Source organism: Neophocaena asiaeorientalis, unplaced genomic scaffold, assembly GCF_003031525.2.
Source record: "Neophocaena asiaeorientalis asiaeorientalis breed wild unplaced genomic scaffold, Neophocaena_asiaeorientalis_V1.1 scaffold284, whole genome shotgun sequence".
Classification (NCBI taxonomy): Eukaryota; Metazoa; Chordata; class Mammalia; order Artiodactyla; family Phocoenidae; genus Neophocaena; species Neophocaena asiaeorientalis.
In genome coordinates this window covers 208,520-228,838 of record NW_020173488.1, presented here as the reverse complement: position 1 = coordinate 228,838, position 20,319 = coordinate 208,520, and the positions used below count along the sequence as shown (strand labels likewise).

The 20,319-nt window shown below is 36.7% G+C and overlaps 1 pseudogene; it reads right to left on the bottom strand.

The window, feature by feature from the left end:
- Positions 1-5,790: 5,790 nt before the first annotated feature.
- Positions 5,791-6,198, bottom strand: LOC112401227 (galectin-1 pseudogene; annotated as a pseudogene).
- Positions 6,199-20,319: the final 14,121 nt, after the last annotated feature.

Below are 20,319 nucleotides of genomic sequence, written 5' to 3'. Positions count from 1 at the left end.
TGCAGTGAAAGTACCAAATCCTAAGAATTTTGGTACTTAGAAGAAAGAATTCCCTCTTTCTTCTTTTTATCTTTTCTTTTAAGGAGAAAGTGAGGAGGAAGCTATGCCTTTTTCTCTTTGTTCATGCAATTACCCAGTAGACTACAATGCCCACAGATCTGTAGAATACTGAACCATCAGTATTTTTGTCTTTTATGCAGAATCAATTACATAAGCTAGTCTAACATAAGCTCCCGCAGCATTAGCCAGGTTCTTCAAAAATCACATAACTCACTATAGAGTAGTGGATTAAGTTTGAAGCTGCTCTGGTCTTCATCCTGGATTTGTCATTCTTGCTCTGTGTATAATCCAGGTCAGATCACAACATACACTTGCTTGAACATTCACAGCTATAGAAAGAAACTGCTCTTATGGATGCCTTATACACTATGAGCATTTTGAGATGATGGTGAAGTCAGCCCATCATCTTTGCAACATAATATTTAACATTCAAGTAATACTTCTGGTAGAAATTTATATAAACTGTCTCTAGTGTAAAATTAAATAAACTCAATACAGAGAAGCTTGCTTACAAAATATCATGACTTTAAAATGTGACTTTCCTTTGAAAGATAATAACCATATTAAAAACCATATTATTTGAAAGATAATAACCATATTAAAAGGCTTTTAGGTATTATTTTGATATTTAGATGAAAAAAATATTGATTGTAATTTTTGTCCAGTATTAGGTTAATGATTTAAATATGGAAAACTATATTTTCCTGTTATTCTTAAAGAGAAAAAGACAAGTTAGAAGGACTTACATATTTTTCCCATGATCTAATAGGTGGCAAATTATAAAAGGAAGAATTGAAATCCAACACTTTCTGAATCAAGAGCCTATGATATGTGTGCTTCCCAAATAGATTACTAGTTTGGGTTGATTTAAGTTGAAGAGATTTTTTCTTCTTTCCCATTTAAACATGCTACTCATTCTTATACTATTCTTTAATATACAGCATAAATCTTCTAGGGTCTAACTAACACAAAATTTAGTAATTATATGTATTTTTCACATTTCACTAATGTCTTCATTTTTACCTCCATGAATATGCATTTAAGTACCACAGCTAAAATTTTCAGAATTTCTTCTCTTCTAATATAGTGTGCCTATTGATTCTCATTCTCACCACAGGACCTGCAGGTTGACAAAACTGTCTTTTAATATCAAATTGAAATTATTATCACACTTGTTAACATATTAACGTCTCTTAACTCTTAAATCTTAAACAATGATGTTAGATCAGATATTAGATCAGATACTAATAGAAAGATGAGATATATGTGTAGTGGTCAATAGCTCCTGTTATGGATATGTTAATACTACATCAGAAGTTAAAACCTACTTAAGTAGAGTTAGACAACTGGCTACAAAGTCTCTCCAAAGTGCCAGTTCCATACTGGGTTTCAGACTTCTCTCCTGAATTCCTAAGGGAATGAGATCTATATTTACTATTAAAGTATCAGTTGTTGCCCCTCAAAAAAAAAAAAAAAAAAGGAAAAGAAAAAAACACAAGACCATAGTTAAGAAAGATTAATTATTACTCTCCCCTCTATTCCTGTTTTATGTGTTCTCACTATTCCCATTGACTGCAGAATAAGATCTCACCTCCTCATTTATTATTTGGTCTCCATCTTCCTTTACATCTTATGTTTGCCAGCTTCTGCCTTATATTATAATCTAATAAGCCTAAACTACATATATTTTCCTAAGGAGTCCATGATGTTTCCTGTTCCATTTGGCTCTCACTGGGGGATTATACTGGGTTTATTCACCAGTAAAGTGGGAATCTTGACAGCCATGTTAGAATCCTGCCTACCTCACTTCTCTTAAAGCTTTACCATTAGTATAGAATGTAAAGGAGATGAAACAAAGTATTTTTCAAGAAATTTCGTTACTTCTAAAATTATTTATTTAATTGAATTATAATTAACATACAATATTATATTTGTTTCAGGTGTCCAACATAGTGATTTGATATTTTTATATATTACAAAATAACCACCACAATAAATCTTGTTACCATACAGAGCTGTTACAATATTATTGACTATATTCCCTATGCTGTACATTATATCCTCATGCCTTGTTTATTTTATAGCAATAAGTTTGTACCCCTTAATCCTCTCTACCTAATTCACCCATTCCCCCCAACCCCTCTCCCCTCTGGCAACCACCAGTTTTGTTCTCTGTGTCTTTGAATCTGTTCTGCTTTGTTTTGTTTGTTCATTTGCTTTGTTTTTTAGATTCCATATAAATTGAAATTGCAGGTGTCTGTCTTTCTCTGACAGACTTATTTCATTTAGCATAATACATTCTAGGTCCATCCATATTGTCACAAATGGAAAGATTTCTCTCTTTTTTTTTAATGGCTGTGTAACATTCCATTGTATGTATATGTACCACATTTTCTTTATCCATTCATTTATCCTTGGACCCTTAGGTTGCTTCCATGTCTTGGCTATTGTAAATAGGGCTTCAATGAACATAGGGGTGCATGTATCTTTTAGAATTAATGCTTTTATTTTCTTCAAATAAATGTTCAGAAGTAAAATTGCTTGATCACTAGTGGTAGTTCTATTTTTAGTTTTTTTAAGGAATCTCCATACTGTTTTTCATAGTAACTACAATAGGCATTCCTACAGACAGTGCATGAGGACTTTTCTCCACACCCTTACCAACACTTGTTGTTTTCTGTCTATTTTATAATAGCCATTCTGACAGGTATGAGGTAGTACATCCTGGTTTTGATTTGCATTCCTTGATGATTAGTGATGTTGAGCATCTTTTCATTTGCCTATTGGCCATCTCTATGTCTTCCTTTTTTTTTTTTAATTAATTAATTAGTTAATTTTTGGCTGCATTGGGTCTTCATTGCTGTGCACGAGCTTTCTCTAGTTGCGGTGAGCGGGGGCTATTCTTCGTTGTGGTGCACAGGCTTCTCATTGCGGTGGCTTCTCTTGTTGCGGAGCACGGGCTCTAGGCACGTGGGCTCAGTAGTTGTGGTTTGTGGGCTCTACAGCTCAGGCTCAGTGGTTGTGGCACACAGGCTTAGTTGCTCCACGGCATGTGGGGTCTTCCCGGACCAGGGCTCGAACCCGTATACCCTGCATTGGCAGGTGGATTCTTAACCACTGCACCACCAGGGAAGCCCTCTATGTCTTTTTGGAAAAATGTCTCTTCAGGTCCTCTGTCAACTTATTAATTGGGTTGTTTCTTTTCTTGATATTGAGTTGTATGAGTTCTTTATATATGTTGAATATCAACCCCTTACAGAATATGTCATATTCAAATATCTTTTCCTATCCAGTAGGTTGCCTTTTTTGTTTTGTTGATGTTTTCCTTTGCTGTGAAAAATCTTTTTAATTTGATGTAGTCCCATTTGTTTATTTTTGCTTTTATTGCCCTTGCCTGAGGAGACATATTCAAAAAATGTTTCTAAGATTGATGTAAAAGATCTTCCTGCCTACATTTTCTTCTAGGACTTTTATGATTTCAGGTCTCTTATTTAAATTTTTAATCCATTTTGAGTTTATTTGTGTATACGTGGTAAGAAAGTGGCCCTGTTTCTTTCTTTTGTATGTAGCTGTTTTCCCAACACTACGTATTGAAGAGATTGTCTTTTGCCCACTGTATATTCTTGCCTCCTTTGTTGTAGACTAATTGACCATTAGTACATGCATTTATTTCTGGGCTCTCTATTATATTCCATTGATCTATGTGTCTGTTTTTGTGTCAGTAACTTACTACTGTAGTTTTGTAAAACAGTTAGAAATCAAGGATTGTGATACCTCCAGCTTTGTTCTTTCTCAAGATTGCTTTAGCTATTTGTGATCTTTTATGGCTCTACACAAATTTAGGACTTTTTTTCTAGTTCTGTGACAAATATCGATTTTTTGTGTGTTTTTTTTTGTGGTATGCGGGCCTCTCACTGTTGCGGCCTCTCCCATTGCGGAGCACAGGCTCTGGACGCCCAGGCCCAGTGGCCATGGCTCACGGGCCTAGCCGCTCCACAGCATGTGGGATCTTCCTGGACCGGGGCACGAACCTGTGTCCCCTGCATCGGCAGGCAGACTCTCAACCACTGCGCCACCAGGGAAGCCCCACCATTGGTATTCTGATAGGGATTACATTGAATTGGTAGATTGTTTTCAGTAGTATGGACATTTTAACAATTTTGGTTCTTCCAATCTATGAGTACAGTATCTATTTCCATTTATTTATTTACATTTTGAAAACATTCCAAAGCTTTATATTTTAACACCTCCTTAATTTTATATTTTTGATGACTCATTTTACATCTTTTTATTTTATGTATCCCTTGAATAATTATTGTATTTTTAATTAATTTTACTACTTATGATTTTTACTTTGCTACTTGTTTTATAAGAGATTGATTTACTATCTCTAGCATTTATTTATTTACCTTTTCTGGTGAGAGTTTTGCTTTCACATGTTTTCTTATTAATTAGTGCCTTTTCTTTTTAGCTTGGAGGAGTACCTTTAACATTTCTTATAAGGCCAATTTAGTGGTGATGAACTCTTTTGGCTTTTGCTTATCTATAAAACCTTAATCTGTTCTTTAATTCAGAATGATAACCTTGTCAAGAGACAAGGTTATCAGAATGATAACCTTGTCAAGAGAATTCTTGTTTGGCAGTCTTTTTCTTTCAGCACTTTGAATATGTCATGTCACTCCCTTCTGGCTTGTAAAGTTTCTGCTGAAAAATGTGCTGATAGCCTTATGGGTTATCCCTAGTACATAATAAGTTGCTTGTTTTCTTGCTTCTTTCTTTTTACAATTCTCTCTTAATCATTAAATTTTACCATTTAAATACAACATGTCTCAGTGTGTTGCTCTTTAGGTTTGTCTTATTTGGAACACTCTGGGCTTCCTGGAACTGAATATCTGTTTCCTTCTCCAGATTAGGAAAGTTTTCAGCCATTATTTCTTTAAATACAAATTAAAGAAATTTCTTTTTCTCTTCCTCTTCTCCTTTTGAAACCCCCATAATGCAAATGTTATTCCACTTGATGTTGTTCCAGGATCCCCTATGTTATCCTCATTTCTTTAATTCTTTTTTTACATTGTGCTGCTCTGTCTGGGTGTTTTCCATTGCTTTGTCTTTCAGCTCATTTTGTGCTTCTTTTTGTTTTTAGTTGATTAACAATGTTGTGCTGGTTTCAGGTGTACAGCAATGTGATTCAGTTATACATATACATGTATCTTTCCTTTTCAAATTCTTTTCCCATTTAGGTTATTACAGAATATTGAGCAGAGTTCCCTGTGCTATACAGTAGGTCTTTGTTGGTTATCTATTTTAAAAATAGCAGTGTGTACATGTCAGTCCCAGACACCCAATCTGCTTCTGTTTTATCCATTCTGCTGTTGAACCCTTCCAATGTATTTTTCATTTCAGTTATCACTTCTCTTCAGTTCTTTCTTATAGTTTCTCTTTGTTGTCTTCTTGCTACGTTCATCCCTTTCTTCTCCTGAGATCAGTGAGTGTCTTTATGAACATTATTTTGAACGCTTTGTCAAGTAGATTGCTTATCTCTGATTCATTAAAGTATTTTTCTGGGGATTTGCCTTGTTCTTTGATATGGACTATATTTCTCTGTCTCCTTGTTTTGTCTGTCTCTCTGTGTTTGTCTACATGTATTACGGAAAGCAGCTACCTCCATCAGTTTTTTTCCAGGGGGAGCAAAGGCAGCTGCCTTTATTGGGGGCCATGGGCTGGCTGGCTTCACTCAAAGGCCATGCACTTGATCTTGAAGTCACCATTGGCTGCCAGGTAGTTGATGGCCTCCAGGTTGAGGCAGTTGGGGAATTTGAATTTGTATCCACCAGGCAGCTGGATGGTTAGCTCTGCCTGGTCGAAGCAGATGCATACCTCCACAACACTTCCAGGCTGAAAGGGGAAGACAGACTCCTGCTGCTCAGCCCCCCAGGCCCCGCCATCCTTGCTGTTACACACGATGGTGTTGGTGTCCCCGTGCTCATTGAAGCAGGGGTTGAAGTGCAGGCACAGGTTGTTGCCATCTTTGCCCAGGTTCAGCACAAAGCTCTTGGCATCCAGGGCCACCTTGCCCAACACTCTGAGGCACTCCCCAGGTTTGAGATTCAGGTTGATGATGACAAGACCACAAGCCATGATTGAGGAGAGGAGGATGTTCCTGGGACTTTGGGACCAGTTGTCTGAAGACTCTACCGGAGAGCCTTGGTCTTGAAAGAGTGGTATTCTTTAGAAGCTGTTCTGTGTGGCCCAGAAGTGCAGTCTCCTCTGGCCACCAGACCCAGGCATTCTATGGCCATCCCTCATGTGGGCTGTAGGTGCCCACCAGCTGTGATAGGGCTGTGACTGCTGTATGGGGAGGAGAGGGTTGGAGTCACTTGCCCATCCTGGGTGTGGATTGATCTATGTATGGGCTGGTTGGCGCTCAGGGCACTCATCAGGCTCAGTTGTGGGTCAGCTACTGCATGAGGATGACAGGACTCTGTAATCCCTGCTGACCTCCAGACCAGAAGATCCATAGGTGTCTCCTTGGCTGTGGTTGCAAAAACTGGGGCTCCTGGTGAGTGTATAAGCTCCTTTCTGAGGAGCCTCATCAAGCCCTAACAAGGCCAAGGGGGTGTGCAAGGATGGTGTCTCCCTGCTTACAGTCCCTGGGAGCACCTCCTTAGCCTCTAGGTATGTGGGAAACCTGAAACCTGTCCCTCAGGATGAAGCTCCAGGCTAAGTAAATAAGCCTTTTTCATATAAGATGGGGTTATGTTTCAGTCTGCTGTCTGTGCAGGGCCCTGGGTATGGTGGCCTGCCAAGAGCTGTCTTTCCGATTGCTCCAGTGTCATGAAGTTCAAGAACACCAGCCCCCATGGCCACCAGGGCCAGGCCAGCCAGTAGTGTCCCCTATGCGGATTGCATGCACCCACTGGCTTTAGCTAGGTAGCTGGAGATTATAGGGGGTGGGACTTGCTCTCTTGCTTCAAGAAGGCAGCAGGAAAATGTCTTGAATGCACCCACCCCTGGGCTTCAGCAATGCAGTACAAAAGTGCCTTGTCTGTGCACATGAGTCAGCCGTTAGGCCAGGAGTGGGAGAATATTATGACTGCTTGTGTTCTCCACTCCCAGCCAGGGGGGCAGGGGAATGTCACAGCCACCCACACTTGCAGACTTTAGTTAGGGAGCAGGAGAATGCCATGGCTATTTGTGCCACCCCAGTCAGGGCGTGGGGGGATGCTGCAGCTGCCAGAGCTCTCCAGCTTCAGCTTTGTGGCAGGGTAGTGCATCCAAGCTCTCAGGCCTGTGCTAGCAGGTGAGGTGAGGAACACAATGGCCTCTGCCAGTGCCTCCTACAAGTATTACCACCATATTACACCCCCTGCACCCCCCCCCAAACTGATGCTTTTAGATTTGCAAACAACTCTCCTTCACAAAGAGTCTCAGCAGTTTGCAAACCGTTGATATTTTGCAGGGTCTCTGAGTGAGAAGGATTGCATGTGAGCCCTTTAAGAGGGGAGTCTCAGTTTCCAATAGCTTTTTTGGACCCTTGGACATTAGCCCCGTTAGTTTTCTAAGCCAGGCGTTTTGGGGACTCAGCTGTCTGGTGTAGAATTCTTGGGCCCGTGTGTCTGATGTGGGGTCCCACACTTGCTCCCCCAGGAGAAAAGCCTTTCTAATAAGATCCCTCTGTATTGTGTGCAGCCAGGCCAGGGGTGGGGTTTTGGGTGAGAACTTTTCTCTGCCCCTCCTACCCATCCTGATGTAGTCCTTTTTATTCTTTGTTGTGAAACAGGTGATCAACTAGTTTTCAGGTTCTCTTCTGAGGGAATTAATCCACATGTAGGTATTTATCTCTGGGAGGAGATAAGTTCAGGCTCTTCCTTCGGTGTCTTCTTAAAATGCCTTCTTAGTTGTTTATTTTTAACATATTTCTATAAATATTTTTTGTGATGGTCATATTTCTCATAAATTTGATATCTCATACATAAATTTAATCATTTATTTTTAGAAGTTTAGAGAGTTCTTACAATTCTAATTACTTGAATTTTCTAAAAAGAAACTAAGGTACTAGTGACTTTGGTGACATTTAACTTAATAGGAAAGGAAGGTGGATTCTTTCTACTCACTGGTTCTTTCAAAAGGGCAAAAATCACCCTGGAAATATCTAATTTTCAATTCAAAAATATAATTCTTACCAAACAGATTTGAGCTTTCAGTGGGTAGGATGTTTTATTAAATCACCTGAGTTATTAATAAAATTTCACCAAGTCTTGACAATCCCCTTTTATGTGCTGTTCTCAAATAATGCACTTCCTTTCAAACACTTTAAATGGCTCTGAAGCTAATAATCATGTAGGATGCCCTCTCTTCTCACACAAAGAAGTATTTCAAAATGAATAACACAGGTCAGGTATATTTAAATCTTGCACTATGCATGCATGTTTTCTAACTCTAAAGCAAATGCTACCATTTTACTTAGTATCAACTGAATATTTGTAAAGTGTCAATGTCTGATTTCAAAGTCAAATGGATACTGATGGTGAACGTTTCAAGGTTTGAACCTCTATATTTGTTGTTAATTCTATAAATAGTTTTATCTTTAAAACTATTTATACAATTAATAAATTGATAATTTATAGAATAAATAAATAAAACTATTTCACTTTCCCACAGAAATCTTCAAGAGATATGGCAGTGATAAGATATAAAGTAAAAGTCCTTACTCAAGTGTTCACCTAAACAAAAAAGAACCCCTTTGAAATTTGAATTACAATGATTTTATCTCAAATAAAGAAAAAAGTATGAACACAAAGCAATGCTGCATTCTACAGTGTGGAAAGAGTGACCAATGATGTCTGCCTGGGACTTGGATGCATATTTTACTATATGATGTCCAGGAAAGAGCATATTAATGATCTCCAAAAAAAAGGAAACTGGATAGTCATAAGGACATTTCCTGGGACCACATACAGAAATGCCCCTGGTCACATTGATTTTTAAGGCAAGCAGTCATTTTAAGTCTAGTGCTACATATATTAAATTTCACCAGTTAAATATGACTTATGGACTGGATATTCAGAACACATGGACTATGCAGCATTAGCATTAACAGTGCAAAATTAATTCTGTCAAGAATGACTTTGTAGAGGAGATTTAGACTGTCTAACCATGTGACTAGAAATATCAAATAAGCTAACCTTTATTGAACACTTACAAGCCAGCACTGTGTTAATGTTTTTCATGCATTTTCTCTTTAACACATAAAATTCCATGAGGTAAGTAGTGCTATTATCCTCATTTTATGGATAAGGACTGTAATGTAACAAAATGTACCAAAAATGATGTAACATTTAGCTAGTGTTAGAGGTGGAATTTGAACTCCAGATCATCTCCCTTCTAAGAACATGCCTGAGCTTACCACAAAAGCACATTTGTGGGAAGCAACAAATACGAGAAAGTCTAGGGATACATTTTAACTACATTTAACAGGAATAATCTTGAAGCAAATATTCCCCGCAGGGATCAGTTTTCCTTTTGCAGGATACAGAGGAAGAATCGGGCACCATGGGGGCCCTATAAATTCCCCCAATTAAAACACAGAATGAAGATCACACCAGGTCTTCCTTCAGCTGGATCAAATAGATGCTTGAACCTTATAAACACTGGCACCTCCAGGGAGGTATGGAGTCATGTGTTTGGTCTGTTCCAAGTTACCTATTCAATATTGTCTTATCTTTTGTAGTTTCACCCATGTTGGAGTTGCTTACCAAATTTACCACACCTTCTATCCGTATTAGACTTGCCTGAAATAATATTCCACTATTACCCAGAGTAGTCAGTGTGGTGTTGTAATGTTTTCCACTGTTTGGATATTTGAAAGACCTAGCCGATTCCATAGAGTATATTCACGTGAGGATTTTATTTAAATATAAAATATACAGAACAAGAGAAGTAGGTGTCAGGCAGCCATCAAAGGTCTGAGAGACAATCTTTGTGCCCTTGAGTTGTACTGAGCCTCTGGCTGCACTGCCAAGTTTGCATGAGAAATCTTAGCTTCAGGAGAGCAGCTAGAGGAAACTCTAAGAAGTTCTTCAAGTGGCCAAACCAGGCTTGTCAAACTATTAGAGCTAGTTGAACCATTGGTAAAGAAACCAAGCCTGGGTGGAGCGGGATTACCAGAAAAGTTTCCAGCTTTAAACAGCACATCATAAATGCCATTGCCTTTATCTCAGACAAGAGTCAAAAACCAGGCATCTCCAGAGACAGAAAGCTTAGCCATTCCAGCTGTAAATTAGCTATCTTTAGGTGTCCAGCCCTATATTCTGAAGCCATTTGACAAACATTATTTAAGATTGGACTGTACCTGTGTAATTGTTTAAAATCAATAATCTCTACATTTAAAACCGTTGAGAATTCCGGGCCTGAGTGTGAAAAATACTTGAGTCATGCTGTTAACAGAGGGTCTTAGAATTGTGAATGATTCTTGTTTAGCTTATGGGCCTCATTGATAATGTATTACTGTATTTCAAACATGGATCACACATGTGGACTTTACTATGATTCTAAAATATAATAGGTAGCCTCCAGTTTTGGTAGATCAATAAGACATTGATCTGATCCTAACTGAGCTTAAGGGTTAGGAATAATGCTTTTAAACACATGTTGAAAACTATGTTTGGCTGAAATTCTGAATCTCCCCTTCCAACTGCCAAGAAAAATCTCAGAATTAAGTTCTAATATTTAACATGCTACCATGTTCTTGTTTTGTGTACGTTGTTCTTGCATTTTCAACTTTAATTTAAATACATTAATAGTAAAATTGTCATGTGGTCATGACCAAAACCAGCACAAAGTTAAAACTCAGCAGGAAATATTCAAAAGCAGTGTAAATGATTATCTTTCCCAAAATGTGAAGTTAATTATACCAGGTCAAAAAGAATAGTAATCTCATTGCTACTTGAATAAAATTTAATTATAGGCCAATCTTCACAAACTATTAATATGCTGACACATATTTAAATCAAGATTCACAAACACTGAAGAAGGGAGCTACAAATATGGAAAAGGAGAAAACTAGAATAAACTCTGTTCTGTGATATGCATTAAAGGGATCAGTACAAACTTGTAGGCTGTAATATAATTGATAGATATACAGTCATTACAGATGTATGTGTATGTGTTGTTCTCTGCCTCTATCTGCTAAGAACACTTGGAAGTAAAGAAACTCTGATACAATGAGCACACCTAGCCCACAGATCTTGGTGTCTATATACCAGGGATCCTTGGAGAAATGGCTGATATGAAACATCTACACACACAAATACAAATTCATTTTTAAAAGGATGAAATAAAGGATTATAGAGGTTATGTCATTTACATAAAGTCACAAGCAAATAAGTGATAAAGAGAGCATGAAAAGGTAAATGCTGGATCAGACTATCTGGGGTAAGATCCCAACATCCTTCATTTACTAGTTTTCTGGGCACGTCTGTCAACCACCTGACCTTAATTTCCTGGGCAGTAAATCTGTATAACAGCAATAATATGTACCTCATAAGTAGGGTTATTGTGAGGAACTAAATGAGATAATATTAGAAAACATTGCATATTGTAATTATACACTTTTTATCGCTATCATTTTTATTTTAATGATGATTTTTATTATATGAAACCATGTCTGGTTGACTTCATAATACTCCCACAGATACAGAATTGGAACAAGTATATTACAATGATGAACACTGTATCAGAAAATGGACTTAAAAACCTCATGGTGTATTTGTGAGAAAATAAGGAGGGTGACGTATATAGTATAGAGTGTAAGAACTGAAGAAGAGTGGGAAACATGGTTTGACAGAAATGTTGAGCCCAGATTATACTGATCGTTGAGTTTGGAATATATATGACTTTTGGAAGTGCATTTTTGGGGGAGTTTAGGTTCTTCATATCAGTATGCAAGATATTTTGAGTGAAGGAAAAAAAGAAATTGTCTTTTTGCTATATATGGGTAAAGGATAGTTCCTGAATAGTTAATAATGCCTAAATTGTACTGGAAAAAATAAAGGGCATCATAAATTCAAAACAATTAGAGATGAATTCAGATAAAAAATAGGAACATTTTTTGCAGTTGCAACTGTAGAATATATAAATTAAATTAATTTTAGCTTTAAATTATAATTTAAATTGGTCTAACAAATGATTTCACATAGAGAATCTGTAAGGAGTGACTTTAATTGATACATGTCTAATTTGTAAGTATTAGAAATCCATTGTTTGATATAAATAATTGATGTGAAATTATTGTAAGTTTTCTATTAGGTTTTTTTTTTTTTTGCAGTACGCGGGCCTCTCACTGCTGTGGCCTCTCCCGTTGCGGAGCACAGGTTCCGGACGTGCAGGCTCAGCGGCCATGGCTCACGGGCCCAGCCGCTCCGCGGCACGTGGGATCTTGCCGGACAGGGGCACGAACCCATGTCCCCTGCATTGGCAGGCGGACTCCCAACCACTGCGCCACCAGGGAAGCCCTATTAGGTATTTTTTAATTGTCTCCTTTGGAATCTTTATCCTGTTAATTTATTTAGCCATTTTTTTCACACAAGGAAAAAGCTACAAATACAAGCCAAGTGATCAAAAATTGATGTAATTATTTCAATATAGCTTCATTTTAAAAAAGCTAGAAATGACAACACAATATTCATTTATATTCTATATTTCATCATTTTTCCTCTCCAGTTTCTGCTGGCACAATGCAAAGTCCAAAAATATTAAGACTAAGGAAAAGGAAGAAATAAAGGTTAGAAATAATGAGCAAAATGGACAATCACTTCTGGATAATTGAGAGTGAACTGTGTATCGCTCTTAAAGTAAGGGGCAGCGTCAGTAAGCAGTATTGCTACTCTTATTAAAGCATGAGCCACTGGTCTCTAGAGGAGAATAGCTAAATTTGGGGGTTTAATGAAGGTTTAAATGGGAATGAAACTTCCCAAACCTTGCATATGAAATTTCACTTGACCCAGAAGCACTGTTCCTAATTCTGCAAAGTTAACAAAAGGCATGAGAATGGGGAGGAATGCATTACTAGACACAATCTGTTCCATCAGTTTTTTTGAATTCCTGTCCTATTTCAATCTTCTTTGTACAATAGATGTAATGTCAAAAGCATTGCTAATTAAAGGATATTTGTAGTAGCCAGATCCTCAAAAAGAACCACCATAATGCTAGAAGAAAAGAAGAGAAAAAAGGTGAGACATAGCTATTGTAATAAAAACAGCCTATTTCTTAAAAAAAATATTACAAATACTAACTGAATAGTGTAGCCATTCCTAAGGATGATTATGGATTTTAACGTGTTGTGACACCTATAATGCCTCTATATCCTACTCTCTTATTTTCACTCTGTTGTAGTCCTCAGAAAGATGAGTTGACCAATTCCACGGCTTCAACAATAAAGGCAAATGCAATGTAAGAAATATTGGATCTGTTAGAAATTTTCAGTTGCCTTTATAACAACTCATAAAAATATGAACTCTAATCTAATCACCATTGATATTATCACTTGTGGGGGGTTTGTGTGTGTATATACTTCCAGCTAGGGTGATATAATTTTTTAATTTAATTTAATTTATTTATATTTTTATACAGCAGGTTCTTATTAGTCATCTATCTTATACATATTAGTGTATACATGTTAATCCTAATCTCCTAATTCATCACACCAACACCCCCACCCCTGCTTTTCCCCCTTGGTGTCCATACTTTTGTTCTCTACATCTGTGTCTCTATTTCTGACTTGCAAACCAGTTCATCTGTACCATTTTTCTAGATTCCACATATATGCATTAATATATGATATTTGTTTTTCTCTTTCTGACTTACTTCACTCTGTAAGGGTAATATAATATAACATATAAAACACTAAGTCACTTCAGGCAGTTTTCTTCCTACTTTTAACTATTTTTTTCTGTCATGTTTAATTAGAAACATTCAAAAATCACCTGCACTGTGAACATACTTTGTATGAAGGTTATTAGAGATAGAGAGGAGAGTTTGCTTTGATCAGCGCTGAGCTACTGAGCAAAACAATGGCTATAATTTTGAAGTAGTGTTGAGAAATTCAATCCAGGAAAGATTAGTTTTGATAATTTTGACAGAAAGTGAGATGAATTTCTACTTGTAAAGTAGACATGAATATTTTGCTAGTTATCTTAAATCATCTGTTTTTGAACAGATCCAACTGTTTTTGAAAGATTTGGCTCAGTCCCATCCCATCCCATCCCATCCTTCCCTCCCCACTTAATAAGTGATCCAGATGCTGGGCTAGGTCTGGGGATATCAAAGCAATGAATAAGACCTTCCTTTAGAAGACTCAAGTCACCAAAAAAACACAAAAAGCCCCCAACAAAACGGATAGTTAACAAAAAAAGTTGAATAAACGAGATGCTATTGTTAGCTACAGAGTTTTAGGGGAGCATGGGTGCATGGCACTAACTGAGATGTTATAGAAAACTTCAATGGAGAAGAAGAAACCTGAAGTTTGATGAGCAAATAGAAGTCAAAAGATGGGAGAGAGACAAGGAAGAACTCTAGGCCGAAGAGCCTATATGCAAAAGATCTGGGACATGAGAACGCATGGTATGTTAGGTACATCGAAGAGGAATTTCTTGGCTGTAAGATAGGGAGTGTTTTCACATATATTACCTTACGTAGTGTTCAAAATAAACTCACCAGGCAGAAAGACTTCTTTTCCCATTTTAATATAATAAAATGACAATTTGGGGAGGGATCTGAATGTTATAAAACTCTCTAATGCTAATAATGGATTTTGAATTCATTTCCTTCGATTACAGTGAAAACATGCCAAGTATAGTAATAAGTACTGAGTCATGTCAAAGAGGATTCTACAACACAGCACAGGACAGAGTAATAAAAGTTGATACTTATATAGTGATTATTTTATGTCAGGTGCCAATAGGGCTTCCTAAGTGTTATTTTAAACTCATCAAACCCTTGCCACCTACAAAGTTAGCACTATTATTATCACCATTTCGTGAATTAGGAAACCAAGGTAAAGAAAGATAAATCTTCACTAATTTCTCATGGCTAAATAATTGGCAGAACTAAGGCATAAAATCAAATAGTCTATCTCCAAATCCCACACTCAATTGCTAAACCACTGCTTCTCTATGTTACTATATTATTCATTCAAGAAGTCAATGATTAAAAAGCAGTATAAAATAATGACAATAAAGGGGAGAATTTTTGTACGTGATCTATAAGATATGGAGAGGAGGGGATTATTGTTTGGGGTCAAAAATTTGGTTTTGAAAATAGAAATGAATTAGCAAAATAGTTGACAGTCCTGAGTACTGTGGTGCCCTGCTTAGATCTCCCTTCAGGCATTCATTGCTCCCTCCACTGCTGGGAGGGCTGCCTGCTGAAGATTGGGGTCATCTCTTTCCTCAGGAATTGCCCATATCTGAAGGGAGCTTTCTCACCCAAAGTTAAATCCCCTTCTGAAAAGTAACCCACAATGATTGAGTTCTACAGACAGGTTAAGTAAATTACTTTAGGTCACAAAGATTCCACATAAAAGAATATGATCCCATACTTGCCTCATTCAAAGTCTAAGGCATTTTTCCTTTACCAGGTTTCCTCCTGTATATAAACTTTACAGATCAAAGTAGGTATTTTATAGGAACTGGCAAATTTATTTATGTCCATTTCATGCAATCTTTAGACTACTGTCATTTCAGTGTGCTCTCATAAATTTGTTTCAATATCTTTAACATAGACCAAAAATATAAAAGAAACCAGAAGCAGTATAAAAGGAGAGAACTATTGGACATTGAAACATGAGATTATAAGTGATATCCTGTATTGTATATTAATATATGTATGTAATATAATATATATATATTTTGTAGCTTAAGAATATGTGTTTCCTTATATTGAATATAAAATACTGAAGTCTGGGCTTCCCTGGTGGCACAGTGGTTGAGAGTCTGCTTGCCGATGCAGGGGACACGGGTTCATCTCCCGGTCCGGGAAGATCACACATGCCGTGGTGCGACTGGGCCCGTGAGCCATGACTGCTGAGCCTGCGCATCCAGAGCCTGTGCTCCGCAACGGGAGAGGCCACAACAGTGAGAGGCCCACCCGCGTACTGCAAAAAAAAAAACAAAAAAAACCTGAAGTCTGTGTTCCCTAGAGATGAGAAGAATCATTCTTATTGATTCTAAGCATCTAAGCTACACTTTATAAATAGTAGGAATCAGTGGCACTTCAATCTAGGTTTTTATGTGTCATTGGATCTTTTATGGTTGTTGAAAAAGCTGGAATGTCTGTTAATTTGAAATACTGTGTATAACAGAAAGTATATCAGCTGTGCTTCAAAAGACTCTAATAGAAAATCTTCCAGAATATTCCTGGGCCTTTAAGCTAAGCTTTTATTTTTCCAGAATTTTACCCACAGTTGATTCAAGACATTTCCTTGTTATACTCAACGACAAATAGTTAAGCTCAATAAGGTAATAGTTTGAGCAACTGAAACCCTATATGTTGTGTTTCTCACAGACAGCATGAATGCTGCTTCAGGGCACTGATCTATTAAGCTGGATATTATAAATCACAGGGCTATTCACTGGCAATCATGATGAGAATCCCTGTTTATAGAATTGCAACCTTGTGCAATAGTTGCATAGGCCAAAGACAATTAAAAGAGTTAATGCCAGTGAGGGTCACCTTTCAAGAACCACTTAAATAGAACTGTGCATGCAGCAGTGCCTTGCCCCTCCATGAGGGGCACTGCAGCACTAGACTGCAAGTCTATAGCAAGATGTATAAAAGTCATAAAATAGCCAATCTCTCTAATCCAAGTTTGTCTTCAAAGGGACATCTTCATTAGTCAAGCAGTACAGTGAACGCAAGTTCTAAAATACTCATTAACTGCCCTCTGAAATCAATCAATTTTGGAAACAATTTACAAATTACATATTTATTTGATATATTCATTATATAAAAAGTGAATAAAAAACAACACCCTCAAAAGTCTTGTAACCTTTTAAATACACAGTAGTAGTAAAAATTTTATTTGAAACAATGTCACGTTTAGCTGTGTAGCCTAAGAAAATACTGCATGTATTATTGTCCTTGGAATAAATTTATGCTGTTGAAAGCCTTACTCTTCTTATTTTTGGAGAAGATTAAACATACTACTGCACTACCATTGGCTTTTTAGACAATACTTATTAAATAATTGTCTTTGTTTTAATGCTGAGTTTGATTCTTATGACCGCATTTCCTTTGAGGAGATAACATCATGACATAATTATACCAATTATACTTCCCTTGTCTGTCAGCAATGTTGTAGTTACTAGTATCAATCAACCAATATATATGCATGTTTGACTGACCTTCACAAGAATTATATAAGTTCACATGTTGGAAATGAGCATCATTAATTTATAGGCAGAGATAATCATATACAATATATATATACACAATATGTATATATACATATACAATACATATATCATAGTAAGGCAAGAGTCCTAGCAATGTAAGGCATTAAGTGCTTGTTTATCTAAAAAGTAACGGCAACTAGCATTCATTGAAATGCTTACAATGTGGCAGGTCCTAAACATTTTACATAAATTAATTTGATTACTCTTCAACCTGAATCTATGAAGTGAATACTATTATTTCTCAGTTTTGTAGAAAAGGTGACTGAGACTTAGAAAGGTTAAGTACTTTGCCCTAAAGACTAAGTGAAATCCAGTAAGTGATGGTGGGAGAGTTGAAATATGGCAGTCTCTCACCAGAGCCATATTCTTAACCCTGGAATCAGAGGTCTTGCTCAAGTTTTGGTACTGTCTCTAATGGACCAATAATCTCATTGGTTCTGAGGTCCTGAGAAGAGGAATAAACTTTTCTGACTTAAGTTTTGAAAATATCACTCCGGATGCTTCTCTGAGAACTGATAAAGACACTTTTGGAGGCAGAGCTACCATTGATTAAACATAGCACTATCCTAAGGGTCTTTAATGGACAGACACTGGCCCAGACTGTGGACCCCTGAGACATCCCATGCAAACGCATCTGCTTGACTGCTGTAGATATAGTACAATATACAGTACAATATATTGTAGATATGTACAATATAGCAAATTATGCAATATAAATGTGTAGATATTACATCTCTTTATATTTTGACATGTCAGTTGCAGAATCTTTAAGGTGCTATATTTTCAAATACTTAGAAAAAACATCAACAATTGTTATAGATCATGTAAAGTATGAAACACAAAATGTTGCATTTCAGTACAGGAGACGACACTTCAATTCACACTCTTCTGAAACATCCCTACAAAGTGTTGTTTGGACTAATCAGACCACAGGAGAATTCAAACCACAGGTGGTTTGAATTCAAAAACAATGTTCAAGGTAGACCAATTGAAAAAGTGGGGCAGCAATGATTAGTGCTCTATAATAAGTAATTTTTATTCATAACAGAAGTCTAAATAGAGAAGAGATGTAGATGCCGCAAGGGGTGAAATTTTAAAGAAATTTATATGAAAGGGAGTGACTAAGTAGAGGAAAACAATCAGATTTGCCTCTGAATGAACGTTGCCTTTGGCCTTGTTAGCTCAAGAGCCACCTTTGCTTTCTTTCTGACATAATCATTTAACTGCAACAAATCAAATTTGTCTGATAGAGTTGCTTGACAGGAAGCATAAGTAACTGCCAGGAGGCCTGGCTGCAGCTGTTGCTATCTTATAGCACACAGTTGTGCTATGTCATTTGAATTTGTGCCTCAATGCATCTTTAGGACATCCCTTCTACATAACCTGATTAAAGTTGGGTCCTGTCTGTTCACATGACTGGCGATGCTTAGAATCCTACTGTTAACACAGACCACAAATTTTAAGTCCAGTAGAAATATTTTTCAGAAAGAAATACTTATGAAACTAGACATTTCTAGCAGCCTTCCTTTCATTAGGCCCCAGCATTTTATCACCAAAATCCAAGCACGTCTGTCTATTCACTTTGGCTCTTAAAAAGCTTTTGTTCCTTGAATCCCACTCTGATAATTTCTTTGCTACACTTATCCTCTACCCTTATGCACTGTTTGTAATACTTTCATTCCCAATCTTTGTATGGTCTTTAAAAGTATTCTTGGGCATTTTCATGCAGTTGCTATATATTCTCAATAAGGCTATCAAATTCCTTGAAGACTAAAATATTCCAAAGTATTTGGATAGTTGGATATATACTGGAGAAACTCAGGAAATGACTTTGTCAAATATATATCATCCACTTTTTTCATCAATAATGCCATTTGCAGCAACATGGATGGACCTAGAAATTGTCATACTGAGTGAAGTAAGTCAGACAAAGAGAAATATCGTATTATATCACTTATATACAGAATATAAAAAGAATTGATAAAAATGAATATATTTACAAAACAGAAACAGACTCACAGACTTAGAGGAATGAACTTATGTTTACGGGGGTGGGGGGGGAAGGGTGGAGGGAAGGGATAGTTAGGGAGTTTGGGATTGACATGTACACACTGCTATATTTAAAAATGATAAAAATACAATAAAGCAGCTGTGCAACAACAACAACAACATTGGTAAAACCTCATATGTTTTTATGTATTACATAGATGATTCATGTTTCACAGAGAACAATTTTTAACCAAAAAAATGTCATCTCTCACCCCTAATTTCCCTCCTTCTTGTGCTAGTATTGGCAATTCTTTTTGTTATCATTCTGGCAATAACTAGCCCTTAAATTCTTAGGCTTCCCCCTACTATTTTTCTGTAATATTCCAAATTATTCTCCTCTTCAGTATACTGAGCAATTTAGCAAATTTTTCTTTTAAATTTAATTTCTCATTCAGATTACTTCCATCACTTCAAATAAGTCACTAAATTATTTTTTCCAGACAAACAAGGTGTACAATTTCCTTGTGAAAAATCATATCATCAAATAGCATACATGTGTTCTTGGCAGCTAAATATGATTGCTTGGGTCCTAACTGCTCCTTTTGAGGATTTTCTTTAGTCTATTTTTTAAAGCTGCTGGGTTTTGAAATGAGGTTGGTTTTTTTTTATTTTATTTTATTTTATAGTTTAATTTGAAGTTCCAGGCACTAGAAAGGCTTTGTTTTAGAATAAAAATTTCAAAGATTTTTTGAGGTGAGAAGAGTAGATTTGAAGAAGTTAAGTGACATGTCTAAATTAAATGACACAGTAAATATTCAAG